Source organism: Hetaerina americana, unplaced genomic scaffold, assembly GCF_022747635.1.
Source record: "Hetaerina americana unplaced genomic scaffold, ioHetAmer1.1.p SCAF_2, whole genome shotgun sequence".
NCBI classification, from domain to species: domain Eukaryota; kingdom Metazoa; phylum Arthropoda; class Insecta; order Odonata; family Calopterygidae; genus Hetaerina; species Hetaerina americana.
The window spans coordinates 14026486-14033699 of record NW_027286763.1 but is presented as its reverse complement, the minus strand read 5'-3'; the positions used below and the strand labels follow the sequence as shown (position 1 = coordinate 14033699).

The window sequence follows — 7214 nt, the reverse complement described above, 5'->3', positions numbered from 1 at the left end:
CATACTCTCTGTACCCTGGCATGCGCCATGCAAGGATGTCCGCAATATGGTTCCTTTGGTATCATCTTATACAGCTATTCTAATATTAGCTAGATTATCAATCAAATTTTTATGCAGCGCTTACGTCAAGAGGTCTCCATCTCATTCCATACGTGAGCAAAATAGCAAATAAAGGGAAGCTTCCCGTGATATACACCCCCTAGTAACGGGCACCTCCCTATAATAAGGACATCTCTTTAAAGGACGTCTTCAAATGGAGGGCAATTTTTATGCCCACACGAGTGTCCAATAACTGGAGGTTTCACTGAATATTTGCATCAATGGCGCGAGTGTGTGTGCATTACAGATCTCGACGAAACGACACGCATTAATTGGCCCAGTGGAATGTAGCACGTGGTCTCGGCGCCGCGTGCATTCCCGCCTCCACCCCTCGCCGCCCATTCTCCGCCCCCTCCCTCCCCGAGCCGACCCCAATGGGAAGAGGGAGCGGGGGACCGGCCCTCCCTGCCAACGCCTCCTCTCCCTCTCGCGTAGTCATGGGGCGAAATCGATAGCGGCCGATGGAGGGGGGAGGCCGCCCGGCCGGTTGAGGGGACGGGGATGGGAGCGGAGAGGGGGGGAGGAGAGGGGGCTCCCCCTGGCTCGTCGAGAGGGCATATGCGGACTGCAAGGCCGCATTGCGGCCGGAAGGAGGGCGCGGAGGACGAGGCCACCAGCATCGGAAGAAGCGGACGCTGGAAAGGGGTGGGATTGGGTTGGGTTGGGGGCAGGGGAGAACGATAGGATACATTCTACCACTCATCCTACAAGCCGCCGAGGGGGGAGGGGGTGCTCGGTCGCCAGTCATTGGAGTCAGTTGTGATTGATGGCATTCAGCAAGTTCAAATTGCCGCACCGTATGTTTGCTACTGCTGTGATCTCGAATTGAGAGAGGAAAAAATGATTCCAAGAGAGAGATCGGTTTGGCAACCAATTTCCCTCATTTTCCCACTTTTCTCACCAACCAGAGCAATACAGTGTTTAAATTATTCCCCCGCTCTCTCTCTCTGTCATCGTTAAATACAAATGATTTTTTTCATCTAGCCATTTGTGGTACGTGTCATCTTCGATGGGCTTCCGGTAGCTCTCAACCCAGGGTTTCGAATGATGTGGCATAAAAATGTATGCTTGCTCTCGCAAAACGTCTTCACTTATAGGTCATTTCTCTATATCTGTTCAATAGAATAACTAAATTCAATTAAATTCAGAAGTTAGCAAGTCTTTCTGTGCAGGGTCCCAAAGTCCAACATGTCTCAGAGATGAATTCTAACAAAAGTCAAATAAAGCTTCTCCTTAACTGCTTGATTCCAATATGTCCCCACCATTTTGTTCTGTGAAGTATATTCTCCCTGCCGCGGTTCCGAAGACGTTTTCCCGAAAATTCTTTCACATAGATATGAAGGGGGATGGAATGACAAGGCATCTGAGTGCGAAAAGAGTTCATTCCTCCATCCCAACAGCTTAATACCCAGAAGTTGAAGGACGCCTCAACTGGGGAGAGCTTCTTAAGATGGCTGGAAAAAGTGCTGGACCCTTTGCTCTGCCGTCTCCGGAAGAACCGCGGGGAGAATGATTTTCATTGCACGGAATTCAGTAAATGAATGGCCCTTAAACGGACTACGAATTCCAACATTTGGAGGGGGCTATTTAGGGTTCCCCATATGATCTTTCATATCCCATCCTTTAACTTCGCCAATCTTCTCCGGTGAAGCACTTTTTATGATACATCCGTCGATGTACAATTACGCTTGTAAGTGCTTGTACGCTTACACTCCAAATTGTATAAACCAGGGTGTTTACTGACGAGAAGAGTCAAAATTCCTCTATATTCAATTGTTCCCGTCTCAACTTTGTGGAAATTCATTTTAATTAAATGAAGAATACAATGTATCTTTCCACTGTCCTCAGGGAAGTAGAAAGATACATTGTCTTCTTCATTTAATTAATTTCCTCTATATTTCCGGTACAGATCGTGGGAAAATTCCAGTACCATTCAGGACTGGATGAATGGGACAAATACATATCACATTATTATAACCCACTTTTATTAGTCATAATGTACACCCTTAATAACTTATCACTTACAAAATTCTGCGAATAAAGCATAATAGATAGAATATGCTAGGAGCAATACCCTTCATAAATAGAGTGTACTATACTAAGAGTATATTGTTACCGAAATATTTTCGCTATTAAGAGATTACTGTCCCCAATAACATCGAATTCTTTAGTAAAATCGTACAAAACAGGGTGCATTAATATTTAATGTAATGTGTTCCTTAAAATGAAAGTATATGTGAATAAATACCCTGTTACCATTTCACGAAGCACACAATGCCCGAATATAGGTAGTTTTATCATACGGATACCTATTTCACCATATATTTCCAGCACAAATAGAAGAATGGCTTACACCTTTCGCTGACTTTGAAATGAATGATAAATTAACTATATACTAAGGTAATCACGTATATCAACCGCGAAACCGTGATAAGCGTTCGGCCTTACTTTAATATAAATCACTTTCCCCGGACACTGTGCCTTTCGGGTTTGCATGCCCTTAGCCATTAACTATATAAGAAGCAGGATCAGACCACTGATATAATTCACACTTAAAATTTGGCTGCATTAGCCCCAAATAACCTCACCATCCAGCGGTAATTTAAGCGCAACTATATTTTTCCTCTGAGCAAGTCTGACGCAAGTAAAATGCTTGTTTTACTCCCTGCCTGTGACGTGATTTCCTTCCTCCCGACACGAACTCCCTGCATTTTAAAAGCTTCTTCCCCGCGTCCACCCCCGCTTCGGTTTCCACCCTCCTCTCCTCCCCCGCCCTCCCTTCTCCGCCCCCAGTCCTGATTGGCCCCATTCTGTCCCTCCTTTCCTACCTCCCCATGTCCTACACACATACACACATGTTGAGAGAGGAAATGGAGGAACTCCTCCTCCTCGGTATCTTTCACTTCATCTGTATCTGACTCAACCATTACTTTCCTTGATATCGACATTCGCTTCAAAAATAATAATTCAACACCTCAGCCCACATTAAACCGACCAACCACGTACAATACCTTCAGTACTTCGCCAGTCACAGTGGCGGCGGGGTGTAACGTCCTCGCCTGCAAACCCAGAGGTCGCGGGTTCGATTCCCGCCTGGATAGGTTTTCCTATAACTAGGGCATGGGTGCTTGTAATTGTCTCCAGTGTAATGCCAAAGGAATAGGTGGAAGAGGGGGCTATAAAATCTCAATCTCGCCCAGTTAAGTCGTTAAATAAATAAAATAAACTCCAATAGCTACCACCCATCACACACAAAACGCCTGACAACCTTTTTTCATTGGTAGTCCACGGACTCCGTCTCTGTAACAACACCCCTTCCCAAAATAAGCACAAGGGCTACCTCCACAATTCCCTATAGAAACATGAGTATCCATAAAATCTACTCAATGACAACATCCTCAAACCTTCAGCCTAATACACTACTCGCACAAAATATACTCACCTAATCACCAATTTCTTCACCGGAACCATCAAAAGCAGAGATATTAAACGTACGCGAACTCTACCCCATTATACAAAGCAATCAGTCCACACCACTCATATTCCCACATTCGGACAATGTAAAATACAAATATCATTCGTAAAGTATCATATAAGATATGGAATTATTTTTTTAAGCATTCAAGATCCTAGCGTCTGATTTTTAATGTCTTATAAATTATAGTTCACCGCCCCTAGGTACAGAATCACTAATTCCAACAATATCCCAATGATATAACATCAAATAGTGCATTTGGGTCAACGACTAACGACTAAAAAGGTTTTGATCACCTAAAGCGGAGCTAGAACTTAACTACTTCTATGTCAATAGATGTTGCACAGTTTCCGTGCTGATATGTGAAGGTAATTGGGGAGAAAAATATTGCGTTGTTATTTATGACATGGCACTCCTATTGTATTCTTTGTGTTACAAGCACATAAGGCCTTCTTTATTTGAAATAGAAACCCCATGTCATTCTATTGTCAATTGAATACTATTAAATTTACGAGGGCAAAAAAGAAATGAAGTTTTAATGATACAAAAGTAGCAGAGGCACACACATTATCCTCATTACATATCCAATAACAGCAGATCCTGGTTACTGGAGGTCCTACTTAGGTCCTAGCAATCAAAGCTCCTAATTAAGCCAACATCACTGTGTACGAAACAACTTCATGATTAATGGTGTACAAATCTTTGCAATTTATATGAACGTTTCCAAGATCATTTGTACAAATTACTTAATCTTCTTTTCATAAGGAGGAAATTTCCAATTCACGGGACTAGGAGAAATTGAAAAAAGAAGTAGTAATACTGGGTCAAAAGCATTACAAATTACCAATGAGGTGCGAGGAAAATTTCATACGCTGTGATAGGTAAAATAATTACGATGAAATTGAATGCAGTAAGATGTCCCTCTTCTTCCGTTCTCGGTAATATTAACCTGCCACGGGAGTATTAAAGGGCAGCTGGTATTAATAGAAGCGTCATCAGTTTCTTTTTTCCCATCACCATACCATGGTGCAAGAAAGAAGCGGAAAAATTTCAAAGAGAGAATTACATTGAATTTAGTATTTTTTAGTGGTCTGCAAACCAACGCTATGGTGTGTGGCAGGCGGTGAATACACCCAGACTAATTTTGACCCGAATATTTTACACCTACCAAAGCCGGGAAATGTTATTCTGATCCCTTCCCGCTCGTGGGAAAATCATATCTTAAATCTATCTGTTCTACACTTCATCTCTTCAATTTTATTGACATGATCTCGCCTATGGTAGTACGATGGCGATTATAATACATTTTCAATGCCATTCCTAAAGATACATTCTTCCAATTTATGCAAGAAATTTAATCTGTAATTTAACCTCCGCTCCGTGGGTGATTCCAAGCTTAGCTCCTCGAATAATTTTGATACGCCACTCAGTTTATCTTAACAACGTTTTACAAATCTAGCTCCTCTGCGCTGCACGCGATCCAATTCGGCAATCAATCCAACTTTATGACGATCCCATATACTAGCAGCATATTCTAAATTAGGTCTAAACAGCGAAAAGATAACACCTCTTTAACCTATCTTCGTCACATTTCTCCAACACTCTTCTTATAAAACAGAATAATCACAATCATACTTATTATAAAGTTCAATGAGTGTGACTTTCATTTGCAATATGCTCGAGGTCTCAAAATAAATACTGCGAGAGAAGCTTAATTAGCATACTTTTACAAGGATGGTATTCCTTAAAAACATATATTGGGAACTTTTAACAATGCATGCGGAGAATAATGGCAATCGCAGAACATTCAAATGCGTTGCATGATGCTTCAGGGTCCAAAAGAGTATTCATATTCTTCATAATATACCCGATAACTCTGATCTCAGTATTAATGACCCGCTATTTATCGCATTGAATTTCTTTGTATCGGTCGAAAAGTTGCATGTTATAAAAGCAAACAAATGGAACGCTGATACACTCAAACAAACGAGTGCTATGGCTTAGGAAACCTTTGCGGGCGTTGGATACGTCGCACGGCAGGCAGGGAGGGGTCGGCGGACCCCGTGGGGAGGCACAAGTAGCGAGGGGGGAGGGGTGGAGGAGGAGGGAGAGAGATGGCGATTACACGTGTGCTGGAGACGACCATATTGCCGCGGCACGACGTTCGCGAAGGATTTCAACACCTTTTGCAAGTACGAATTGAAAAACAGGCAGGTTGGACTTCATAGTGCATTTGTTTTGGTAATCCACCGATTATGGAAGGTTTTGGATTAACTTAACTACCAAATAAATATCATATCGCATTATCGAAGAATAAATAACAAAGATGATGAAGGCCACTACAGTGGAGTTGAATCCATGTCCGCGGGAATCGAATACGGGACACCAGGATCAGCATCGAAGGAAGCAGCAGTCACTCGTGCCGAGCGAGAACGCTGGGTCAAAGTTGAGTGAACTCGCGAAACCGATTCGAGGAAAGGGTGCCCCATGCAGTGGAGGAAAACGAAGCGAAGTCAGAAACAGTGAGAGTGGAAGGAATTTCGCCATTTTCATTATTCTGGAGAATGTGAGACACTCACGCCACCATGTCGCGGAATGTGCGTTTACGTTGCGTCGCGCGCTTTACTGTGACAACGGGCATCATCTGACATCCCCACGGAGCTAAGGTCAAATTACAGATTAAATCTCTTGCATATATTGGAAGGATTTCTCTTTAGTAGTGATGTTGAAAATGTATTATTATTCAATTGTTCCAGGTTCCACTTTGCGGAAGTTCATGTTCATTAAATGAAGAAAACAAACACACCCCCACCCCCTCTCGCTCATGAATGGTATATAAATTGACCGTAACTTAATTATTTGTACCCGATGATGACGCTTAAGCACTGAAACAAGTACGTAAATAAAGAACAGTGGAAATATAGATTGTGCTCTTCATTTAATGTATTGTTAACCCCATCTAACTACGGTAGGAGAGATCATGCCAATAAAATTAGAGAGATTAAGTGTAGAATAGATAGATTTAAGGTGCAAAAATTTCCACGGACGATAAGGAATAATAATAAGTCCACTGTCCAACCGCGGTAGGGGTAAAAATATTCAGATCAAAAGTAATCTCGTGAGTATTCACCCCCTGCCACACCCTAGAAGTGGCTGGCAGGTTGCTAAAAAATATTTTAAAAATTTCTTGACGTAGGTTTCTGGACGGCACCTATGAATAACAATCACGTTTCATGTGGACTTCCCCTTGCCTACCCAATTCCTACCTTCCACCATGCCCTTCGAAAACCATACCCTCTTCCTTCCTCTTTCTTCTTCCTGCCTAATATTATTCCTTCTATCACGGCCCTTTGAAATTTTCAGGGGACATCTTAGATTATCTCCTTCGTTCTATCTTCTCCTCTCCTGATCACACCAACTTTCTATCTTCTCCCTTCACCACATTTAAGACCTCAGCGATCATCTTCCCCACAGTCCAACAGTTTCTCAACTCCTTTCCACACCCAGACCTCAAAGAGGTTAAATCTGCGCGCATTCTCTTGCCTCAAAGACCGGGTTACGAATGCAAGAGTCGCTAATCTTCTTCTTAGAGCTTTTACTAATATTTTCTTTACGTCTTCACTCAACCAATCATTGTCAC

At 42.5% G+C, this 7214-nt stretch overlaps 1 long non-coding RNA gene across 1 annotated transcript; it reads left to right on the top strand.

Moving 5' to 3' along the window:
* Nucleotides 1-5862: 5862 nt before the first annotated feature.
* On the top strand, nucleotides 5863-6497 carry LOC139688418 (uncharacterized). Its single transcript, XR_011700744.1, has 2 exons — nucleotides 5863-6240; nucleotides 6331-6497. It is a non-coding gene; the product is annotated as an uncharacterized lncRNA (long non-coding RNA).
* The last annotated feature ends 717 nt before the right edge of the window (nucleotides 6498-7214 follow it).